The sequence below is a fragment of the Paralichthys olivaceus genome, chromosome 24 (assembly GCF_024713975.1).
Source record: "Paralichthys olivaceus isolate ysfri-2021 chromosome 24, ASM2471397v2, whole genome shotgun sequence".
Taxonomy (NCBI): Eukaryota; Metazoa; Chordata; class Actinopteri; order Pleuronectiformes; family Paralichthyidae; genus Paralichthys; species Paralichthys olivaceus.
The window spans coordinates 3,230,084-3,253,275 of NC_091116.1; the positions used below are offsets into that span (position 1 = coordinate 3,230,084).

Consider the following 23,192-nt stretch of genomic DNA (forward strand, 5'->3'; position numbering starts at 1 on the left):
TCGCTGACAGGCTCATTGCAGAATTTCAGACAGTGGAGCAATGTAAGCCATGCTTCAGCATAAGGTTGTATATCGTCCGGGGCTCAGTGCATCGCACTGTGATTATGTTGGTGGCAGACCCAGGTGGCAACACTACCAGGCTGTGAGGTTCCTGTCAGGGTGACATGAAACAAACAAACGATTTGTGGAAAAGGAGTATATAAACTTCTTCTTTTTTTTTTTTTGAGAAAAAATTTTTTTAGAGAGGATGTGCTCAGTACTTACATGTCTGCAGGATAGCTTAAACATCATCCTATAGTCCGCAATGGTCAGCTCTTTTCTAAGGGTCCAATTGCACTCTTTCACCAATGCTACTGTCTTCATGACATGTTCGTACAAGCTAACTCCTGGCTGAATCTCAGTGTATGTGACACTAGATTGGTTGACAATTTCAGTCAATGGTTGTCTGTCAACAATAACTCAAAAGCTCCAGAGCCCAATAGATTAAACGTCGGGTCTGCCCGTAGCTTCTTCATTGTAGAGGACAGTTTGGCTATATAGCTCCAAACACCAGCGCTGGATAGGTGAGCGCAAATAAGTGTGGGTCTCATTTTCTGTACAGTTCCACCTGCTCATGTACCACCAAGACCTGATGTGGGGAAATTGATGTGAGGCTGTGGCACACGACACCATTGGACAACCACTGTCATGTACTCCATCATTTTAAAGCTTGTCGAGCAGACAGAGATCTGTTTCTGAGGAGAAACCAAGCACAGAATGATCCATAAATTTATCCCAACACCCCTTGTTTGTCTCACCAAGGTTTCTCATTTATCCAATCACATGCTGTATATCCAACCAGATTTTTGTGTGTGAACGTGTGTAGATCAACAAGCCTGTGTATATGTTTGTGGTGGCCTGACGAGGCGGACAATTATAAATAAAAGGACACTGTTGAAACAACATTCTCTCCTCCCGTGTTTATCAGGGGTGGGCCGAGTAATCCCACAGTCGGATAAATGAAAAAACATCTGGTTGGATATTGTGGTGGCAATTTCTGTGAAGCTAGCACAAAGTCAAACACTTCTTTCTGAAAGTTTAATTCAGCATCTGCAGATGGACTCATCAGTACACATCACCTGAATGACATGCACAAATGAGCAAAGAACATAGGAGAATCAGTGTTCCTATAACTCGCAGCCCCCTCCCACCAAGCATGCAAAGGTTTTTATTACCCTCCTGTAGTTTCTCTCAGTGGAGGAGATATCCTGTCCTTTTGTTTACATGTTCTGTGGATGACCCCCCTGTGAGACCCCAGGTGTTTGATCCCAATCAGAGATACCAAAAGATACCATAAAGTTGTGGTTTCTCGAGGCCATAAAACTCAAGTCTCTTAAGCCACCATCATAAACCTTAAGGTTACCCTTTTAGATTAACAATTTGGTCAGTCCTCCACATACATGTCTGCTCATGCAATTAAACATACACAAATGTAAAATTTCTATTACAGGTTAAAACAAATGGGAGAATGTAACAAACTTCAGGAGCTCGAAGTACCATTTTAATCCTTTTTTTAAATTTTAACTGAATTTTGGAGAAGAAAATTGACCTCAACTAGATGCAATGGATAATCCATGGTAGAAAACAGGAGAGCTGACAGAGAGCTGTTTCTTGCAGCATTCAATTCCATTGCCATCTTCTCCTGAGCCCCCTGTGTCTCAACTGCAGCGGCAGCTGCCATCTCTTCCAGAGCCTCCTGTGTCTGGACAGGGAGAAGGAACTCTGTCTCCTGGAGCCCCGTAAACACCCTTTCCTTTGCTACATAAACACAATCAGACACATAAGAAGACAAATAGAAACAGTAGCGCAGAGGTGTGTTTGTGTGTGTTTGCATTACTGTCTGTGATACTTACAATAATCCAACAGGAGCCAGCCTCACCTCCAGGTGTTTGGTCAGCTTCCCTGATGGCACATTGTTGAACTGGAGACAAGAACCGACACAAAATAAGAGATAAGACAACCTGCATCCTCTGTGTCATCTGTCCCCTTGGTGTCAGAGAGTTAAAACCACCACCACACATATTTATACCTAACCCAGCCTTGTATAATCTCTGTCCTGATCTTAATATTGTCCTCCTGAACATGATGAACCAAAGATGAATAATATCTGTAACCTGTTAACCTGCTCTGTGGTGTTTCCCAGAACTCTAAAGCACAGCACTATCACTGACACCACTGATTCTTTAATCAACCACAGAAGAAATCAATCATGCAGTTTTTACAATTTAATGAAAGAAGAATTTCTTCATGCCAAACGGGAGGTTTCTACCAAAGTAAACGTCTCTATACTCGGTCAGGTTCACTTCTCTGAGTACTCATGAATACTCCTCCATTAATAAGTATATTTCTTGATACAGGTATTGATAAAGTTCCTCTGAATCTCTCTCTAACCTATAGTAAGTATCTCTGGTTGTGTCTGGTTGTGAGGCCCTGTCTGGCTGAACTCTGGGCCTGACTGCAGGACATTTTGCTGCTGGTCGTTCAGTTCAGCATGGGGTTCAGCAGGATACTGCTCCTGAGATGGATTGTTGGTGATGCGCTGAAACAGGTCCTGAAATGCATCCCGCTCCAGCACCTCCCTTTTCTCCGCCCAACATGCTGACCACTGGCTCCTCATCCTGGCAGTTGTGCACCTGTCTCTTTCACTGTTGTTCTCCTGTGACATTGCTGAGAAATTGGGTTTGAGACACTTTTAAAGGGTAAAGTATCAGAGCTAAAAACACCAAGTGTAAACTATATCTACTACTTCACTACAATCCAGAGGGAAATCCTCTACATTTCAATGCTCTACATTTACACGACAAGATAAATGATAATCACTATTTTTACCTCAGCATGCTACTTACATAGCTTACATACTGATAAATACATATAACATTCTGATAAATACATATAACATGCTGATAGATGCATAATATTGATCAAATATTATCATTTATATTATATATTATTATATATATTTGTTTTATTAACAATCAGTCCACAGAAGCTTGTGTTTACAGATGACTGCATCTTAGTTTTAAAAAAAATGTCGATGTGAGTATTACCTGTTGGGTTCACTGGTTAATCAGTTGGCTGATGAATAATAATATCAATAACTGACGTTAAAGGAAGTCAGTATTTTAGACTGAAAATGTAGATTTTCTCTCCAGGCGTCTCTCTCTGTGGTCCACTAGTGAAATGATCAAAGTCACAAATTGCTCTGATCATATATCCTTACATTAAAGTTTAAAACTCCTTTAATCCTTTGTTGTTGTCATTGCAACAAAGGAGAGTTAAAACTCCTCTTTTAAATAATTCTTGAAGCCCCTCAATAGAATATGTTATATTCTGCAATTAAATTTGTTGAACATAAACCACTGAGTATTTACTGTTCATGTTTAAGCTTTCTTGCAGCATTCAATATATTAAACATATTCTCCTTTAAATCCTCTCTCTGAGCTTTGAATTTGACTTCAGGTGACTCTAAAATCAATATTTTTTTTCTTTCTGTTTAAGTCCTTTAAGATAGTTTTAAATACTACTTATATATTATTACAGTGTAAATGTTGGATTGCTCCACATAACTTTTATAATCTGCACGGAGTTTGGTTGGATAATTGTTTTGTTATTTTATCCATATGGTTTTATCATAGAGACTAATTGCAATAACTGCAATCACCTGACCATAGGTAGCACATAGACGACCTCTTTGTTGGAGAGATTTCAACCCAAACAAATGATGATGGGAACATTTTTTGTTTGCTCAAGCACTGCTGCTGCATCACGTATAAAACACATAAAAATTTCAATCTGTGTCTTTCTTCACTTTTATGACTTTTGGGAAGCAAACAAAAACTGTTCAAAAATCAGTTTGTTTCAATAATTGTTTTTGAAGCAAGACAATACCGGGACATGAGTTTATCCACAGGTATTTTTTATTTTTATTTAACAAATACATTACATTTGGAGGCAGTTGTGTATTTTGACTCTTCTCCATTTGACTGAGCACCGGAGCATTTCTACAATCTCTTATCAAATTCAGAAGAACAGCAATATATTTGTCTTTACATATGTAACTCAGCGGGCAGCACGGTCAAGCAGCAGTTAGCACTGTGACAGCACGAAGGTTCCCAGTTCTAATCCCAGTTTGGCCTTGGCCATTCTGTGTGGAGGCAACATGTCCTCCTCATGTCTGTGTGGGAGACATGGAGAGTAGAGGTTAATTGGAGACACTTATTGTTTGTTACCCTACAGGCAAACTGTTCAGGATGTACCCTGCCTCTAATGTCAACTGGGAATGGCAACCTTGAAGGTTTAGCAAAATAGATATTGGATGGATGAATAAACCAACCATTCTAAACCCCTTTTTCTGATGTATCATATAAGTGAGGCTTTCTCTGTAGTATCTGGCATCATGAGTTGTCCATGTTGGTTATTCACTCATAAGGTAAGCATTTGAACATTGACTATGAAAACTGGTTATAAACCGGTTGTTTTAAATGGATTAAAAAAGTAACACATCAGCCAAAATTAAAATATAATGTGCTATGTGTGACCAACTGCTTATTCATTTCTGGATGGTCCGTCACATTATTGGAAATAGTATTAGTTAGGGGATAAGTTGCAACATCATGTCCCAATTGGCGAACCGTGAGCACTACAGCTGGGCCTTCACCTCAGCCATCACCGCAGAGAAAAGAAATCATCACGGAAAAAAGCAACAGTACGATGAATTGAAAGGGTTTAACAACTGCAATCCTTTAATTAACTATGACAAAGATGTAAATAAATAGACCATAACATCAATAACATTCTCCACGACAAGAAACATTCTCAACAATAACTTCAGAAAACTGGAGACCATTTAGGCTACATAGTTGAAATTAAATAAACATACTCTAACGCCAAAATCTGGAAATGGGACACTTCTGTTTTCAATATACACTAGATCACTAGGCTCTGCAATCACATCGCATGGATTCTCTTACCACTGTTATGCTGATGACACCCAACTGTTCCTCTCTTTTCCTACATCCTCGTCCAGCACTCACGTTGTGACGTGCATCTCGGAATGTCTGGCAGACATCTCCGCTTGGACAGCTGTGCATCACCTCAAACTCAACCTTAGTAAAACTCAACTCCTCTTCATATGACTGCCCTCATATGGACCTGTCAGTCACTGTTGAGGATGTCACGGTATCACTTTCGTCGACGGCAAGGAACCTCGGTGTAATCCTCGACGATGGACTGTCCTGCACCCCCAACATCAGTGATGTGGCCTGATCCTGCAGGTTTGCCCTCTACAATATCTGCAGGATCCGGTCTTTCCTCACAAAAGACACAACACAACTCCTGGTCCAAGGGCTGGTCATCTCCCACCTGGACTATTGCAACTCCCTCTTGGCTGGACTCCCAGCCTCTGCGGCTAAACCGCGTGCCTCGTTTATAATCTTCCCAAATCGAAATTCAATCCGATTCAAGATGATGGTGCTGGCCTTCAAGGCCGTCAATGGAACTGCACCCGTCTACCTCCAAACACTGGTCAGACCACATGCCCCAGCGAGAGCACTTCGCTCATCAGCTGGCCGACTGGTACCCCCATCGCTGAGAGCAAACAAAGCCCGCTCAGCGAAGTTGCGACTCTTCTCTGTTTTGGCACCTCAGTGGTAGAACAAACTCCCGAACAATGTCAGGACAGCGGAATCGCTTACCTTTGTTGGTGAAAACAGACACACAAAGTTGTTGTTGAGATCAATACTCCTGATGCTTCTTCTTCAGTCAGTCCTTGAAGTTAAAAGAGAAATCGAGGAAGAGAACTGGAGATGAAGCTAAAAACAGCCCCAACATGTTCAGTGGCCACGAGAAGCATTACGTCCATAGTAGTTTAGTACTACCATAGACAATGAATGGGAAAGTGTTGAGGGCCGTTTAGCTAAACTATCCATGGCTGCCGCACGGGGGCCAGTCGAGAATACTGGACCAGTCCAGCAAGCCAATAGGATCGAAGCATTCTCTCTGGGTCCGTTCATTTATTTATTTATTTCCGATTCCCCAAAAGACGGGGTTCACATCCCGATCGCGGTGTTATTGAACGTGATATTTCTGAGTAAAAAGCATTGAAAATACGTGGAGATTAACAATTAATTCTTATGACTCATGACTACTATGACCACTATATTGTTTTTATTTAAGCAGGACAAAAAGGCAGTGTGCAATATTTCAAAGAAAGTTCCAGTTTTATTTATGAACATGTGAAATAATGTATATATGACAAATGAAATAATTGGACTGTAAGTGAAGTTTTAGAAATAATATAGATAATTTAAGACAACAATTAGATATGACAATGACACAGTACATACATAGGGAGGGGGAGTATACAGTGATAGATACAGTGCTGGTTAATATGACAAGTAGAAAACTGGTGTTTCTGGTCATGCAATAATGTTAAAGTAAGTAAAAAAATTAAGTAAAAGAAAAAAAAAAGAAAGAAAAAACTATACAGCTATATTCAGCTCAACAGAAGTCTAAAGAACCTATGATCTATAGACATATAACCATGCAGAACAATTAACATAATAACCTAATAACATATGAACCTTTTCATGTTTACAATCTATTTACTTTCATACAGAAGACTAGACAGAAGCATTGACTTATTTACATCCAAACGATTGTTAACAACAGAGCACTAAGTACATCTGTACAACAAACAGTCCAAACTATGCACAAAAGATCAAGTTTCTACATACTGGCATATATACCTTTCACACATTCATACATTCAGACATTTGTAAAATAAAGAAAGAAATTTTAAAAAAAAGAACACAACAAACAAACCAAACTAGTTTCTGGTGTGTACATTTTCACGCATTCACACATAAATAAAAGAAAAAAAGAAAAGAAAAACAATATATGTACACTTTGTTTTACAACTATTAATTTGTAGTCTATTTACATATACACAGACAAAGAACCTGTACGTCTAGAGACATATACACAAGTCAAATAAGAAACATTAAGAACAATAATTAAATAAACAATAATGAAATAAAATAATGAAATAAAATCAAATAAAATGGGTCTAAACAATGGGTATACAGGGAAATCATTTCTTCCTTTCTTCCACAGTTCTTTGTCTCTCAGCCTCATAGAAAGGAGACTGCTGAAACTCGGGCCAGCTCATCTCCTTGGCCATGCCCTTATCTCTGTACAAAGAGTACACCTTTGATGGGCAATAAGATAGATAGATAGATAGATAGAGTACTTTATTCATCCCCGGAGGGAAATTAAGGTGTCATAGCAGCTTGTGTATCGGAACACAACAAAACACAATGCAATAGAACAAAACAAAACAAAACATTTAGGTAAAAAGAACAAAAACAGAAACACAAGATGAATAGGCAGACAAGTAGTGCAGTGGCAATATGATGATAATAGTAATAATGATATGATGGTAATGTTATTGTTAGACAGTATATAAGAATATTAGTACAGTATATATTAATATATATATATATATAGTATACAATATAACATAATATATATTTATATAGACAGTAATTATACCAATATAATAGCAGTATATAGTAATAATGGCAGCAATAGTATATATAATAATAATAATAGTAGTAGTAGTAGTGATAATAATAATATAATAATAGCATGTACACATGTATAAATATGTGTATATAGACTTGTAAATCCGAAGAATATACAGAGAATATGCAGAGTATGATATAATATGATATGATATATAATATATAATAGGGTATAAATATCAGTACTTGACTATACAATATACTGGCAGTGTAAGAATACATGGACTGGATGTGCAAAAGACAATATTATTCTATAAAAAGGTCTGTAATATTAAAGTGGTTTAAATTAACACACGTAGTGTAGTGCAGGGTACATGGTGCAAAGGTGACAGGTATGTTAGTGCAGTTCTGTGATGGTGGCTCTGACAGAGGGAGATGAGTTGTAGAGTCTTATTGCGGTTGGGAGGAACACATATCCTTGAATGTATTTCCCTGCCACTCCAGGGAAGCCCGTGTGAATGTGAGGGCTGTTTGGTCCCTGTTTCAGTTCCAAGCGGCAGAATCTGCAGAGGCGGACTGTTGGTTGTGGGTGTGGTTGTGGGTCTGGTTGTGGGTCTTGTCTCTTCCTCCTTCCAGGTGCTCTTGGCCCTGTCGCCAAAGCCAACCAGCTGGTCGTCCTCTGATGTGGCTGTCACCACACCCTCTCCCCTGGCCTCGTAGGCGAGGAGAGACTGGATCTCTGCAAAACTCAGAGCATAATTCACAAAGGACAGTAGACTATCCTTGCTATGCCCCTCGGGCCTGAAACGACCTGCAGCCTCCTCCTTACGCATATCCTTGACAAGGTAACATGTAGAGCCAACATCATTCTCCAAAAGCCACCTGAAAGCCTTCCCTTTATACTTGCCAAACTGCAGGATGTAGTCTCCTAGCACCTCCGTCCTGTCTGAGGCATCACCCCCTCTCTGACGAACCGCAGCCAGGGCATTCTGCCGCACGAGGTCCTCTCTCAGGGCAGACCTGTCCTGACGAGTGGGGTCATCCTTGATCCGTCTGGCTTCTGCAGAGGGTTCCTGTAAGAGAAATCCACCTGGTCCCTTGCGGAACACAACACTGAGCTTACCTGGGAAGAACACCGCCCTCTGCATCTTGACCTACCATAAAGTAAAAACATAAGTTTGGGTTATCTTCTATGAACTTCAGTCAAATAGTTCAGAGGGTAAAGACAATAGTTTCTCACACCTCTGAGTCTGGGAGGAAGTACAGTGTGTGCGTGTGTGAGTGTGGGGGCTTGCAGTGAAATAGTTCATAGGGTCAAGACAATAGTTTATCACACCTCTCTGATCCTTATCTACTCACAGTGTGTGTGTGTGTGTGTGTGTGTGTGTGTGGGCGCGAAAACAACAGGGGGGTGGGACGGTCTTTGCAGCAGGAGTTGGAGAGCAGTTATGTGTGTGTGAGAGAGGGGGGGGGGGGGGGGGGTAGGAGAAGTGAATGCCTAGATCAAAGTCTTATTACACTTGATTAATACAGTAGGCAGACCTCTACTGCTTGTCTGAAAGTCTACTCTGGCACTACTAGTTCTGCCAAATGAATTTGAACATATTAATATCACATTTGTATTTTAAAAAAAGAGATGGTATCAATCCCTTAGTAGTACAGCTGTTTTAGTTGATGCAATATGTAGCCTAACTAGTCAGACATCTTAGGAGTAACAGATCCATGGTGTAAAGATGAGTTAACATCACGACATCAAAACCAGATACACAAAAATATGAAATACAATCATGTTATCACGTAATTTCAACACACGTTTGTAGCGTCAGTCTCTTAGCAAGTGAGCAATGCTGAGGTAGGCTATAGTTAACTTATCAACAAAAGATTGATATAAACGGACTGACAAGACTATTTAACGTCACGTCATGAAAACTATGCATATAACTATATAAAACGATCATGTCCATTCATACTTTGACGTGTTATTTCACCACAAATCTTCTGCGTTACCCTGCGAGTGGTGCTAGGCAACTGCTGACACGACATTACTGTCAATACCGCGCTGACGAATATATGATATTAAGCAACAACCTAAAAACCACACACAATCTCAACAAATAGCATGATGTTCATTCATTATTTAGTCCATAATTACCCCAAACTTAATTCCAGGCAGTTCTATCACATCAACCAAGCGAATTAGCAGCAGCAGCGAACTAATGTTATCAGAAAGCAGGCTAACTTTTATGAAAATAAAACAACGTGTCTTACCTTTGACGAATGAAAATGACTTGAATGTTTGAATGATGCACAGCCCCTGTAAGAACACGTAATGACATCAACAATAGACAGTGAATATGCACGCTTTTATGACCGTCTGCCGTTAGAGGTTTGCCTGAAGTAAGAAAAGAAATATCAGAGGAGCGCGAGTCTATAGAAAAAGTCGGAACAGCGCCACAGCCGGAAGAGTGGCCAAATATCGGAGGACCGAGAGTCTATAGAAAAAGTCGGAACAGCGCCACAGCCGGAAGAGTGGCCAAAAGAATATTACATCCACACTGTGGTTCAGCACTATCATTGAAATGCATGTTAAAAGGCGTTTAGGTCGGTTTAGCTAAACTTTTCTCGAAGGCCGCGCGGGAGGCCCGGGTTCGATTCCCGGCTAATGCAATAGACATTTTTTTGAGACAGAAGTTGTTTCTGCCCAGTTTCAGGCTGAGGACCTTTCACGTGTTAAGAAAAGGTGATAACCACTACACTACAGACACTGACGAACAGTGAATCCCCAGGGCCTGACACTGGTAAATACACCATAACCAACCAGAGTCCCATAAGCCATTTTCTGAGAGGAGCCAAATCTATTTGCAAAGAATTTGCTACTAGGGGTCCTTTGAGATTTCAGAAGAGAGATTCAAAACTGCGAGTGAGTGATGATTCACATGTATAAAGGAGGTATTGTGGCTGGAGTCTATCGCTTACGGCCATACCACCCTGAACACGCCTGATCTCGTCCGATCTCGGAAGCTAAGCAGGGTTGGGCCTGGTTAGTACTTGGATGGGAGACCGCCTGGGAATACCAGGTGCTTTTTAGACTTTACATTGCAAAGAGCAGAGGGCGCTGTTGCTGCTGCTTCAGAGGAGACACATCTTGGAAAGAGCAGGAAAGACTATTCATCAAAGAAAAAAAGGATATGGAACCCTCGCATCATCACTGAAGGAAGAAAGTGAGCATTCAAAAGACCATATGTAGTCAAAACACTACTTTATTCATATTTTATTAACACATCATTTTCAAAATGTCATATTTGCAGAGAGAGATGAAAGAGCAGGGAGTTTACTCTGCATCAAGGAAGCAACTGGATACGAAACACTGACAATATTGCTGAAGGAAATTTTTGAAAATTGTAATGATTTTTTTCTTGCAACGATACAACAAAGTTGCACCTTGAGCTTGTTTTTCAGAACGCAGGGCTATGCGTAAGGCGCAGGGCTATGCGTAAGGCGCAGGGCTATGCGTAAGGCGCAGGGCTATGCGTAAGGCGCAGGGCTATGCGTAAGGCGCAGGGCTATGCGTAAGGCGCAGGGCTATGCGTAAGGCGCAGGGCTATGGTGTAGCTTTGAAGCAGAGGCATGAATCTTGCCATGTCAGGCTTGAGTAAGAAATACAAACCCTTCTCCTATCTTACCTGGCACCTCACCAGAGCACAATAAAACACCTGCCAAGAAGCGGGTGTCAGTATCTGTTGAACATTACAGGAATGGCAACAACCTTTCTTTCCATCTGAGTTGGAAAAGTTTCAGAAAAAAAAAAAAAAAAAAGGGGTGCCCTTTATAAAAAGTCATGCATTGGTGGTTCAGTGGTAGAATTCTCGCCCGGGTTCGATTCCCGGCTAATGCAATAGACCTTTTTTTGTTTCATTTTATTTTTCCAGTTTCACGCTGAGGACCTTTCACGTGTTAAGCAAAGGTGATAACCACTACACTACAGAAACTGACGAACAGTGAATCCCCAGGGCCTGACACTGGTAAATACACCATAACCAACCCAACCAGAGTCCCATAAGCCGTTTTCTGAGAGGAGCCAAATCTATTTGCAAAGAATTTGCTACTAGGAGTCCTTTGAGATTTCAGAAGAGAGATTCAAAACTGCGTGTGAGGAAATTGTTGTTATCGAGGAACCACTTTGACAACATTCATGGTTGACAACAGTTATTATAGGCTCCCAATCTGGAGCAAAGCCTACCCTTGAGAGGTGGATACCGGCAGCATTACTTTCTACTTCATGCACGCACCAGTTGACCAATGATGCCATCCAGTGGATATAATCCAACATAGATCAATTTAGTTTTTAATGATAATCATCAACAACAGTAGCATCAAACCAGTTAATAAATTAGTGTAAACAGGCTGTAGTAAACATTTTGATTTGAAATTTAAACAAGAGAAAATGCTTAATTTCATTTAATGAGCAAAACACACAATAACTTTAAGTTTATTTCAAGGTTCAAGTCACGGCTCAGGTTTTTGTTTGACTTTTTAAAAAGAGATTTAATAATTAATAATTGAAACTTTATGGATCTCTCAAGGGGGAATTCTTTTTACACTCATTTTCATTTGTTTATACACGCAGTTTAACCCACAATCCCCCACACACACAAAGGGCTCAAAGACATGCAAATTTGGAGAGAGATGGTAGAGTGATTTACACGTTTCTGTTTACTGGTTCTCACACTGTTTGTATAAATCAGCGAGTTGATCATATAGTAATAATGTAAGTGAAACACAGCATGGACACAGTCACTGAGGTGGACTGAAAAACCTTTTCCATTTTCTTCTCCAAAGTTTTAGTCCAAACTTACTAAAAAGTTTATAAAAATACAGAAAATCCTGTTCTATCACTCAGACACAGTAAATCAAGCAGTAGCTAGTCTCAGAATCCAGTGTGTGAGCTCCTGGTACACCCACAGTGATTAAAACTCTCTTCTTGTCGTCCTGATGTGAATCACGCCGTATACGAATTACATCATCTGCCATTCCTCTGACGTGTTGCTGCTATGGAAGTGTTTGTCCACCTGCAGCCTCCTCAGCTCCTCCAGGCCCGGCTCCACACAAGGTTTCTCTGGAGGAGTGTTCTACAGATCTCTCATTGAGATGTGGCTCATGTTGTTGTTCATTGATGGGGCTGTTGGAAATTAAAAAGATAAATACAGGGAACACAAACTTATCAATGTTAGGCCTCAGTGGAAATTACTTTTCAAATTCCAGATCACTGTACAAGGCCACAACACACAATGACTTATCCTTAAGAGAACAGCGCCACCGTCCTGTCGATGTGGTTATTGCACCAATCCTCGTTAGTATAGTGGACAGTATCTCCGCCTGTCACGCGGAAGACCGGGGTTCGATTCCCCGACGGGGAGAAGCATTCTTCTTGACACTCTTCAACATCCCCCCAGAGAAGCTGCGCTCCTCTGAATTCATTGACCCACCGGTCCGGGAATCAACTCGATCTTGTCTTCACAAGGTCCTGTAGTACCTCGGCACTCTCTGTTACCCCAATCACTGTGTCTGACCACCACACTGTCACTTTCTCTCTCCCCTTAAAATTCACCACCTCCCTCGCCCCCAGAGCTCACACGGTCAACACCCGCCGCAATCTGAAATCCCTCTCTCCCTCTGCTCTCGCCTCTACTGTTCTTTCCTCACTACCATCTACAGACCAATTTTCACTAATATCTACTGAGGAAGCCTCCTCCACTCTGCTATCATCCCTCGCGAGGACAGAGAGCATCTAAAGAGGTGTCCTCTTTAGATGCTCTCTGTCCTCTCACCTCCCTACCGGCAGGATCATCTCCCCCCTCCTTGGCTGTCTGAATCTCTGCGAACCAATAGATCGGTGCTACGAGCAGCAGAGAGAAAATGGAGAAAATCACATCATCCTGATGACCTTGCCCATTACCACCACCTCCTCTCTGACTTCACCTCAACAGTATCAGCAGCTAAATCTGCCTTCTACCTGTCAACGATCAATTCCTCTGCCTCCAACCCCAGGAAACTATTTTCCTTATTCTCTTCTCTTCTCTTCTCACCCCTCCTACTCCTCCCCCTCCTTCCTTCCTCACTGCTGATGACTTTCCAACTTACTTTACCAAGAAAGTAAAAGACATCAGCTCCTCATTTACTCCTATGCCCATCCAGAAAGCACCTCCCCCAAACCTCACCTCTGATGGCCTTACCTGCTTCAGCCCTCTCTCCTCTGAAGATGTTCTCACGCTAGTGACGTCTAACCGTGCCACCACCTGTTCCCTTGATCCGATTCCCTCCTCCCTTCTCCAAGACATCTCTCACGACACAGCTGACATCCGTAACTACAGACCTGTATCTCTTCTTTCATTCCTCTCTAAAACACTGGAACGTGCAGTCTACAACCAACTGTCCTCCTATCTTACAGAAAATGACCTCCTTGACCCTAATCAGTCAGGCTTTAGGACTGGTCACTCCACTGAGACGGCCCTCCTCACGGCGACTGAGTCGTTCTGTGCCGCCAGAGCCTCGTCCATCTCGTCAGTCCTCATTCTCCTCGGCTTATCCTCTGCGTTTGACAAAGTCAACCACCAAATCCTCCTCTCCACTCTGGCTGAACTTGGCATTGCTGACTCTGCTCTGACCTGGTTCACATCATACCTGACAAATCGCACCTTTCAGGTCACATGAAACGGCACCTTGTCCAATCCCTGCCTTCTGGAAACTGGTGTCCCTCAAAGCTCAGTATTAGGACCACTTCTGTTTTCACTATACACTAGATCACTAGGCTCTGCAATCACATCGCATGGATTCTCTTACCACTGTTATGCCGACGACACCCAACTGTTCCTCTCTTTTCCCACATACTCCTCCAGCACTCACGTTGTGACGTGCATCTCGGAATGTCTGGCAGACATCTCCGCTTGGACAGCTGCGCATCACCTCAAACTCAACCTTAGAAAACTGAACTGCTCTTCATCCCGGGGAAAGACTGCCCTCATATGGACCTGTCAGTCACTGTCGAGGATGTCACGGTATCACTTTCGTCGACGGCAGGGAACCTGGGCGTAATCCTTGACAATGGACTGTCCTGCACCCCCAACATCACTGATGTGGCCCGATCCTGCAGGTTTGCCCTCTACAATATCTGCAGGATCCAGTCTTTCCTCACAAAAGACACAACACAACTCCTGGTCCAAGTGCTGGTCATCTCCCACCTGGACTATTGCAACTCCCTCTTGGCTGTACTCCCAGCCTCTCCCAAATTCTCCCATGTGACCCCCTCCTCCGTGACCTCCACTGGCTTCCTGTTGGGGCCTGCATCCGATTCAAGATGATGGTGCTGGCCTTCAAGGCCGTCAATGGAACTGCACCCATCTACCTCCAAACACTGGTCAGACCACATGCCCCAGCGAGAGCACTTCGTTCATCAGCTGGCCGACTGGTACCCCCATCGCTGAGAGCAAACAAAGCCCGCTCAGCGAAGTTGCGACTCTTCTCTGTTTTGGCACCTCAGTGGATGAACAAACTCCCGAACAATGTCAGGACAGCGGAATCGCTTACCATTGTTGGTGAAAACAGACACACAAAGTTGTTGTTGAGATCAATACTCCTGATGCTTCTTCTTCAGTCAGTCCTTGAAGTTAAAAGAGAAATCGAGGAAGAGAACTGGAGATGAAGCTAAAAACAGCCCCAACATGTTCAGTGGCCACGAGGAGCATTACGTCCATAGTAGTTTAGTCCTACCATAGACAATGAATGGGAAAGTGTTCAGGGCCGTTTAGCTAAACTAACCACGGCTGCCGCGCGGGGGCCAGTCGAGAATACTGGACCAGTCCAGCAAGCCAATAGGATCGAAGCATTCTCTCTGGGTCCGTTCATTTATTTATTTATTTCCGATTCCCCAAAAGACGGGGTTCGCATCCCGATCGCGGTGTTATTGAACGTGATATTTCTGAGTAAAAAGCATTGAAAATACGTGGAGATTAACAATTAATTCTTAGGACTCATGACTACTATGACTACTATATTGTTTTTATTTAAGCAGGACAAAAAGGCAGTGTGCAATATTTCCAAGAAAGTTCCAGTTTTATTTATGAACATGTGAAATAATGTATATATGACAAATGAAATAATTGGACTGTAAGTAAAGTTTTAGAAATAATATAGATAATTTAAGACAACAATTAGATATGACAATGACACAGTACATACATAGGGAGGGGGAGTATATAGTGATAGATACAGTGCTGGTTAATATGACAAGTAGAAAACTGGTGTTTCTGGTCATGCAATAATGTTAAAGTAAGTAAAAAAATTAAGTAAAAGAAAAAAAAAAGAAAGAAAAAACTATACAGCTATATTCAGCTCAACAGAAGTCTAAAGAACCTATGATCTATAGACATATAACCATGCAGAACAATTAACATAATAACCTAATAACATATGAACCTTTTCATGTTTACAATCTATTTACTTTCATACAGAAGACTAGACGGAAGCATTGACTTATTTACATCCAAACAATTGTTAACAACAGAGCACTAAGTACATCTGTACAACAAAACAGTCCAAACTATGCACAAAAGATCAAGTTTCTACATACTGGCATATATACCTTTCACACATTCATACATTCAGACATTTGTAAAATAAATAAATAAATAAAAAAAAAAGAACACAACAAACAAACCAAACTAGTTTCTGGTGTGTACATTTTCATGCACACATAAATAAAAGAAAAAAAGAAAAGAAAAACAATATATGTACACTTTGTTTTACAACTATTAATTTGTAGTCTATTTACATATACACAGACAAAGAACCTGTACGTCTAGAGACATATACACAAGTCAAATAAGAAACATTAAGAACAATAATTAAATAAACAATAATGAAATAAAATACTGAAATAAAATGGGTACAAACAATGGGTATACAGGGAAATCATTTCTTCCTTTCTTCCACAGTTCTTTGTCTCTCAGCCTCATAGAAAGGAGACTGCTGAAACTCGGGCCAGCTCATCTCCTTGGCCATGCCCTTATCTCTGTACAAAGAGTACACCTTTGATGGGCAATAAATGTATTTCCCTGCCACTCCAGGGAAGCCCGTGTGAATGTGAGGGCTGTTTGGTCCCTGTTTCAGTTCCAAGCGGCAGAATCTGCAGAGGCGGACTGTTGGTTGTGGGTGTGGTTGTGGTTGTGGGCCTGGTTGTGGGTCTTGTCTCTTCCTCCTTCCAGGTGCTCTTGGCCCTGTCGCCAAAGCCAACCAGCTGGTCGTCCTCTGATGTGGCTGTCACCACACCCTCTCCCCTGGCCTCGTAGGCGAGGAGAGACTGGATCTCTGCAAAACTCAGAGCATAATTCACAAAGGACAGTAGACTATCCTTGCTATGCCCCTCGGGCCTGAAACGACCTGCAGCCTCCTCCTTACGCATATCCTTGACAAGGTAACATGTAGAGCCAACATCATTCTCCAAAAGCCACCTGAAAGCCTTCCCTTTATACTTGCCAAACTGCAGGATGTAGTCTCCTAGCACCTCCGTCCTGTCTGAGGCATCACCCCCTCTCTGACGAACTGCAGCCAGGGCATTCTGCCGCACGAGGTCCTCTCTCAGGGCAGACCTGTCCTGACGAGTGGGGTCATCCTTGATCCGTCTGGCTTCTGCAGAGGGTTCCTGTAAGAGAAATCCACCTGGTCCCTTGCAGAACACAACACTGAGTTTACCTGGGAAGAACACCGCCCTCTGCATCTTGACCTACCATAAAGTAAAAACATAAGTTTGGGTTATCTTCTATGAACTTCAGTCAAATAGTTCAGAGGGTAAAGACAATAGTTTCTCACACCTCTGAGTCTGGGAGGAAGTACAGTGTGTGTGTGTGGGGGCTTGCAGTGAAATAGTTCATAGGGTCAAGACAATAGTTTATCACACCTCTCTGATCCTTATCTACTCACAGTGTGTGTGTGGGCGCGAAAACAACAGGGGGGGTGGGACGGTCTTTGCAGCAGGAGTTGGAGAGCAGTTATGTGTGTGTGAGAGAGAGGGGGGGGTAGGAGAAGTGAATGCCTAGATCAAAGTCTTATTACACTTGATTAATACAGTAGGCAGACCTCTACTGCTTGTCTGAAAGTCTACTCTGGCACTACTAGTTCTGCCAAATGAATTTGAACATATTAATATCACATTTGTATTTTAAAAAAAGAGATGGTATCAATCCCTTAGTAGTACAGCTGTTTTAGTTGATGCAATATGTAGCCTAACTAGTCAGACATCTTAGGAGTAACAGATCCATGGTGTTAAGATGAGTTAACATCACGACATCAAAACCAGATACACAAAAATATGAAATACAATCATGTTATCACGTAATTTCAACACACGTTTGTAGCGTCAGTCTCTTAGCAAGTGAGCAATGCTGAGGTAGGCTATAGTTAACTTATCAACAAAAGATTGATATAAACGGACTGACAAGACTATTTAACGCCACGTCATGAAAACTATGCATATAGCTATATAAAACGATCATATCCATTCATACTTTGACGTGTTATTTCACCACAAATCTTCTGCGTTACCCTGCGAGTGGTGCTAGGCAACTGCTGACACGACATTACTGTCAATACCGCGCTGACGAATATATAATATTAAGCAACAACCTAAAAACCACACACAATCTCAACAAATAGCATGATGTTCATTCATTATTTAGTCCATAATTACCCCAAACTTAATTCCGGGCAGTTCTATCGCATCAACCAAGCGAATAAGCAGCAGCAGCGAACTAATGTTATCAGAAAGCAGGCTAACTTTTATGAAAATAAAACAACGTGTCTTACCTTTGACGAATGAAAATGACTTGAATGTTTGAATGATGCACAGCCCCTGTAAGAACACGTAATGACATCAACAATAGACAGTGAATATGCACGCTTTTATGACCGTCTGCCGTTAGAGGTTTGCCTGAAGTAAGAAAAGAAATATCAGAGGAGCGCGAGTCTATAGAAAAAGTCGGAACAGCGCCACAGCCGGAAGAGTGGCCAAATATCGGAGGACCGAGAGTCTATAGAAAAAGTCGGAACAGCGCCACAGCCGGAAGAGTGGCCAAAAGAATATTACATCCACACTGTGGTTCAGCACTATCATTGAAATGCATGTTAAAAAGCGTTTAGGTCGGTTTAGCTAAACTTTTCTCGAGGGCCGCGCGGGAGACCGGGGTTCGATTCCCCGACGGGGAGAAGCATTCTTCTTGACACTCTTCAACATCCCCCCAGAGAAGCTGCGCTCCTCTGAATTCATTGACCCACCGGTCCAGGAATCAACTCGATCTTGTCTTCACAAGGTCCTGTAGTACCTCGGCACTCTCTGTTACCCCACTCACTGTGTCTGACCACCACACTGTCACTTTCTCTCTCCCCTTAAAATTCACCACCTCCCTCGCCCCCAGACCTCACATGGGCAACACCCGCTGCAATCTGAAATCCCTCTCTCCCTCTGCTCTCGCCTCTACTGTTCTTTCCTCACTACCATCTACAGACCAATTTTCACTAATATCTACTGAGGAAGCCTCCTCCACTCTGCTATCATCCCTCTCTACTCGAGAGGGATGATAGCAGAGCAGGATCATCTCCCCCCTCCCTGGCTGTCTGAATCTCTGCGAACCAATAGATCGGTGCTACGAGCAGCAGAGAGAAAATGGAGAAAATCACATCATCCTGATGACCTTGCCCATTACCACCACCTCCTCTCTGACTTCACCTCAACAGTATCAGCAGCTAAATCTGCCTTCTACCTGTCAACGATCAATTCCTCTGCCTCCAACCCCAGGAAACTATTTTCCTTATTCTCTTCTCTTCTCTTCTCTTCTCTTCTCACCCCTCCTACTCCTCCCCCTCCTTCCTTCCTCACTGCTGATGACTTTCCAACTTACTTTACCAAGAAAGTAAAAGACATCAGCTCCTCATTTAAGCCTAGTTTATGCTTCTGCGTCACGTCGACGCCGTAGCTACGCCAGACCCCTACGCCGTAGCCTGACGTGCGCCTCCCAAAAATCCTAACTACGCGGACGTCGACGGGGACCGTAAGCGCTGTGATTGGTCCGCTCAGAACGTAAGTTCCGGCAGTTGCTTTTCCGGTCTTTCTTCCTCGTCGTAAAAACCAGCTCCGCAAACGTTTTCTTTGTAGCTTGCGCTTCAACATTTGCAATATAAGCATTTGTTCTTCAATATTGATGAGCTCCAACAACAAAAACAGCTGCTCCACCTCGGTCGCCATTGTTTACTGTTGTTTACTTTACGGAAGAAAAAGCGAGGATTCGGCTAAAACCACACAACCACACCGCTACACCCCCTAGCGGCATGGCGGTGAATTGCAGAGCAACGCGTTCCCTCGACGCAGAACTTCGAATGCTCAACGACCTACGGCGTAGGTACGGCGTCGACGTGACGCAGAAGCATAAACTAGGCTTTACTCCTATGCCCATCCAGAAAGCACCTCCCCCAAACCTCACCTCTGATGGCCTTACCTGCTTCAGCCCTCTCTCCTCTGAAGATGTTCTCACGCTAGTGACGTCTAATCGTGCCACCACCTGTTCCCTTGACCCGATTCCCTCCTCCCTTCTCCAAGACATCTCTCACGACACAGCTGACATCCGTAACTACAGACCTGTATCTCTTCTTTCATTCCTCTCTAAAACATCTCCGCTTGGACAGCTGTGCATCACCTCAAACTCAACCTTAGTAAAAACTGAACTCCTCTTCATCCCGGGGAAGGCTGCCCTCATATGGACCTGTCAGTCACTGTCGAGGATGTCACGGTATCACTTTCGTCGACGGCAAGGAACCTCAGCGTAATCCTCGACGATGGACTGTCCTGCACCCCCAACATCACTGATGTGGCCTGATCCTGCAGGTTTGCCCTCTACAATTTCTGCAGGATCCGGTCTTTCCTCATAAAAGACACAACACAACTCCTGGTCCAAGTGCTGGTCATCTCCCACCTGGACTATTGCAACTCCCTCTTGGCTGGACTCCCAGCCTCTCCCAAATTCTCCCATGTGACCCCCTCCTCCATGACCTCCACTGGCTTCCTTTTGGGGCCTGCATCCTATTCAAGATGATGGTGCTGGCCTTCAAGGCCGTCAATGGAACTGCACCCGTCGACCTCCAAACACTGGTCAGACCACATGCCCCAGCGAGAGCACTTCGTTCATCAGCTGGCCGACTGGTACCCCCATCGCTGAGAGCAAACAAAGCCCGCTCAGCGAAGTTGCGACTCTTCTCTGTTTTGGCACCTCAGTGGATGAACAAACTCCCGAACAATGTCAGGACAGCGGAATCGCTTACCTTTGTTGGTGAAAACAGACACACAAAGTTGTTGTTGAGATCAATACTCCTGATGCTTCTTCTTCAGTCAGTCCTTGAAGTTAAAAGAGAAATCGAGGAAGAGAACTGGAGATGAAGCTAAAAACAGCCCCAACATGTTCAGTGGCCACGAGGAGCATTACATCCATAGTAGTTTAGCACTACCATAGACAATGAATGGGAAAGTGTTCAGGGCCGTTTAGCTAAACAATCAACGGCTGCCGCGCGGGAGACCAGGGTTCGATTCCCTGACGGCGGGGAACCTATTTCTTTACATAAAATGTTGAGAATTTCCTGTGAAAGTGAAAAAAATAAAAAACCTGAATCCACACATGCATCCACATTAACTGGGTTCCTCCCCTCCATCAAGTTTGGTAGAAAAAGGTTAATTCTTTTTTTTAGTAATCTGGCAAACAAATAAACCAATAAACAAACAGAGGTAATAAATGGATCCTTCTTTTTTTACCATTGTAATTGTAATTTCAAGAACATTTAAATATCCTAAATAAATAAAACAAACAAAAAACAATAAAATAGACTCTTTTGTAAAGTTCTGGAATTGCCGTTTGTGACATGTATTTTCACGCAGGCAATTCATACTGTCTGTCAAACGTTTGCAGCATTTCTCTAAATAGTTTGAAGCCGAAATATTCCCACACCAGGGCTGTGGCATTTGGCTTTGCAATCATCTTTTTGCCTCGCGTTGCTCCGCACGAGGCTGACTTGCTGCACTCTGTGTGTGTAGCCAATGCTAGCAGTCCAGCCTCCCCCACAGAGACAAAGAGACTGGATGACTGACAAGAGGGTTCACTCCGTTCATTCCGCTATGGAACAAACGAGCTTAGGTGCTGAGACTGAGCACGGAGTGAACCCTCTTGTCATCCAGCCAGCTTGGAGGCGAGAGAAGAGGAAAACAAACATGCATGCACATGGCAATATATCGAGGCCGGAAAAATTATTGAGTTCATTTTAATTTATCGTGCGATTAATTGATTTATTGATTATCAGCCTAGGCCCATATACTATTTACTTCCTCAATTTACTTTGTATTCCATTTACATGCTGAAAAACACATTTGGGCCACAGTGTAGAAATTGTGAAATAAAACCTTTGACAGTGCTCCCACTTTGCTGGGGACAGTGGAGGGGGCTGAGGCCTTAATACAACAATATACTTTATTTGTACACATTCACATGGATAGATTTAATCTTTTTTTTTGTTGAGTTTATTAGTCTAAGCCAAGAAATATACACAGGAATACACACAGGCTTACAGCATACCAGGAAGGGACATAGCAGACACAATAAGTAGCATAAGGGACACAATAGCACACATGAAAGGAGGGATAATCTTAAATTTAGATATAAACAAAGCATTTGATAGAGAAGATCACAGTTACTTATATAGTGTATTAGAAAAAGTAGGGTTTGGGCCTAGTATGGTAGGGTTAGGGTTTAGGGTTAGGGTTAGGTAATGTCCCTACATTTAAGGCTAGACTTAAAACCTTCCTTTTTGATAAAGCTTTTAGCTCTACCCTGAACCATAGTCATCCATAGCTATGCTGCTATAGGTCTACACTGCTGGGGGATCATCCATCAGGCACCAGCACCTTTCTATCTTCCTCTCTCTTCTTCACTCTCTGCCTGGTTTATTTTGTTATATCTTATTACATATCTCTAATTCCTTGGGTCTTCTCCTCCCCTCCTTGGTCCATGCTGTGCGGCTCTCCGGAGCCCGTCCTGGTTCGGGTCCTGATGAGGGATGGACCTAGTGGAGGTAGCCAGTCTGTCGCATGGGCCAATGTGTTTAATGTGCAAGTGCTGTCAAATATATCCAGTATATATCCTTGCTGGCCCATCCACTGCAGACAGAGGGGGAAAGCTGACGTGGAGCTCTGGGATCCCCTCCCTCACCTGTTTATAATGCATGAAAATCTAACTTGACCAGTTGATGCAGTTTTTGCCGCCGACTTGTTGATGCCTTTTGAGTACCTGTAGAGGGCTCCGATATGGATGATACTTCATCCTGTTGCTCCTCCATAGATGTTTCTTTAGGTGTCTGGAGATATTAATGACAGATATCAGACTGATGAAATCAAGTAAAAATAAATGTTCCAATACAGTCAATATCTTTCATGTGTGTATGTGGCAGTGTAGATGTATTTCACTACATCAACTGAGAATTATATAAAACCCCCGACCGTGGGGCAGGAACAGGAACTGGAGATCCACTCGCCGTAACCCTCAGCCG

At 42.7% G+C, this 23,192-nt stretch overlaps 1 long non-coding RNA gene, 2 other non-coding genes and 1 pseudogene across 4 annotated transcripts; 3 read left to right on the plus strand and 1 right to left on the minus strand.

Moving 5' to 3' along the window:
- Positions 1-1,179: 1,179 nt before the first annotated feature.
- On the minus strand, positions 1,180-3,228 carry LOC138407029 (uncharacterized). Of its 2 annotated transcripts, XR_011240445.1 has the most exons (4): positions 3,087-3,228; positions 2,431-2,706; positions 1,893-1,960; positions 1,180-1,797 (listed from the first exon to the last, which is right to left on the minus strand). It is a non-coding gene; the product is annotated as an uncharacterized lncRNA (long non-coding RNA). The 2 variants fall into 2 exon arrangements; XR_011240444.1 differs by lacking the exons at positions 1,180-1,797; positions 1,893-1,960 and having other exon boundaries at positions 2,250-2,706.
- Positions 3,229-5,502: 2,274 nt separating this feature from the next.
- Positions 5,503-20,482, plus strand: LOC138407125 (uncharacterized; annotated as a pseudogene).
- On the plus strand, positions 10,533-10,652 carry LOC138407132 (5S ribosomal RNA). The gene has a single exon (XR_011240567.1). It is a non-coding gene; the product is annotated as a 5S ribosomal RNA (ribosomal RNA).
- On the plus strand, positions 12,908-12,979 carry trnad-guc (transfer RNA aspartic acid (anticodon GUC)). The gene has a single exon. It is a non-coding gene; the product is annotated as a tRNA-Asp (tRNA).
- Positions 20,483-23,192: the final 2,710 nt, after the last annotated feature.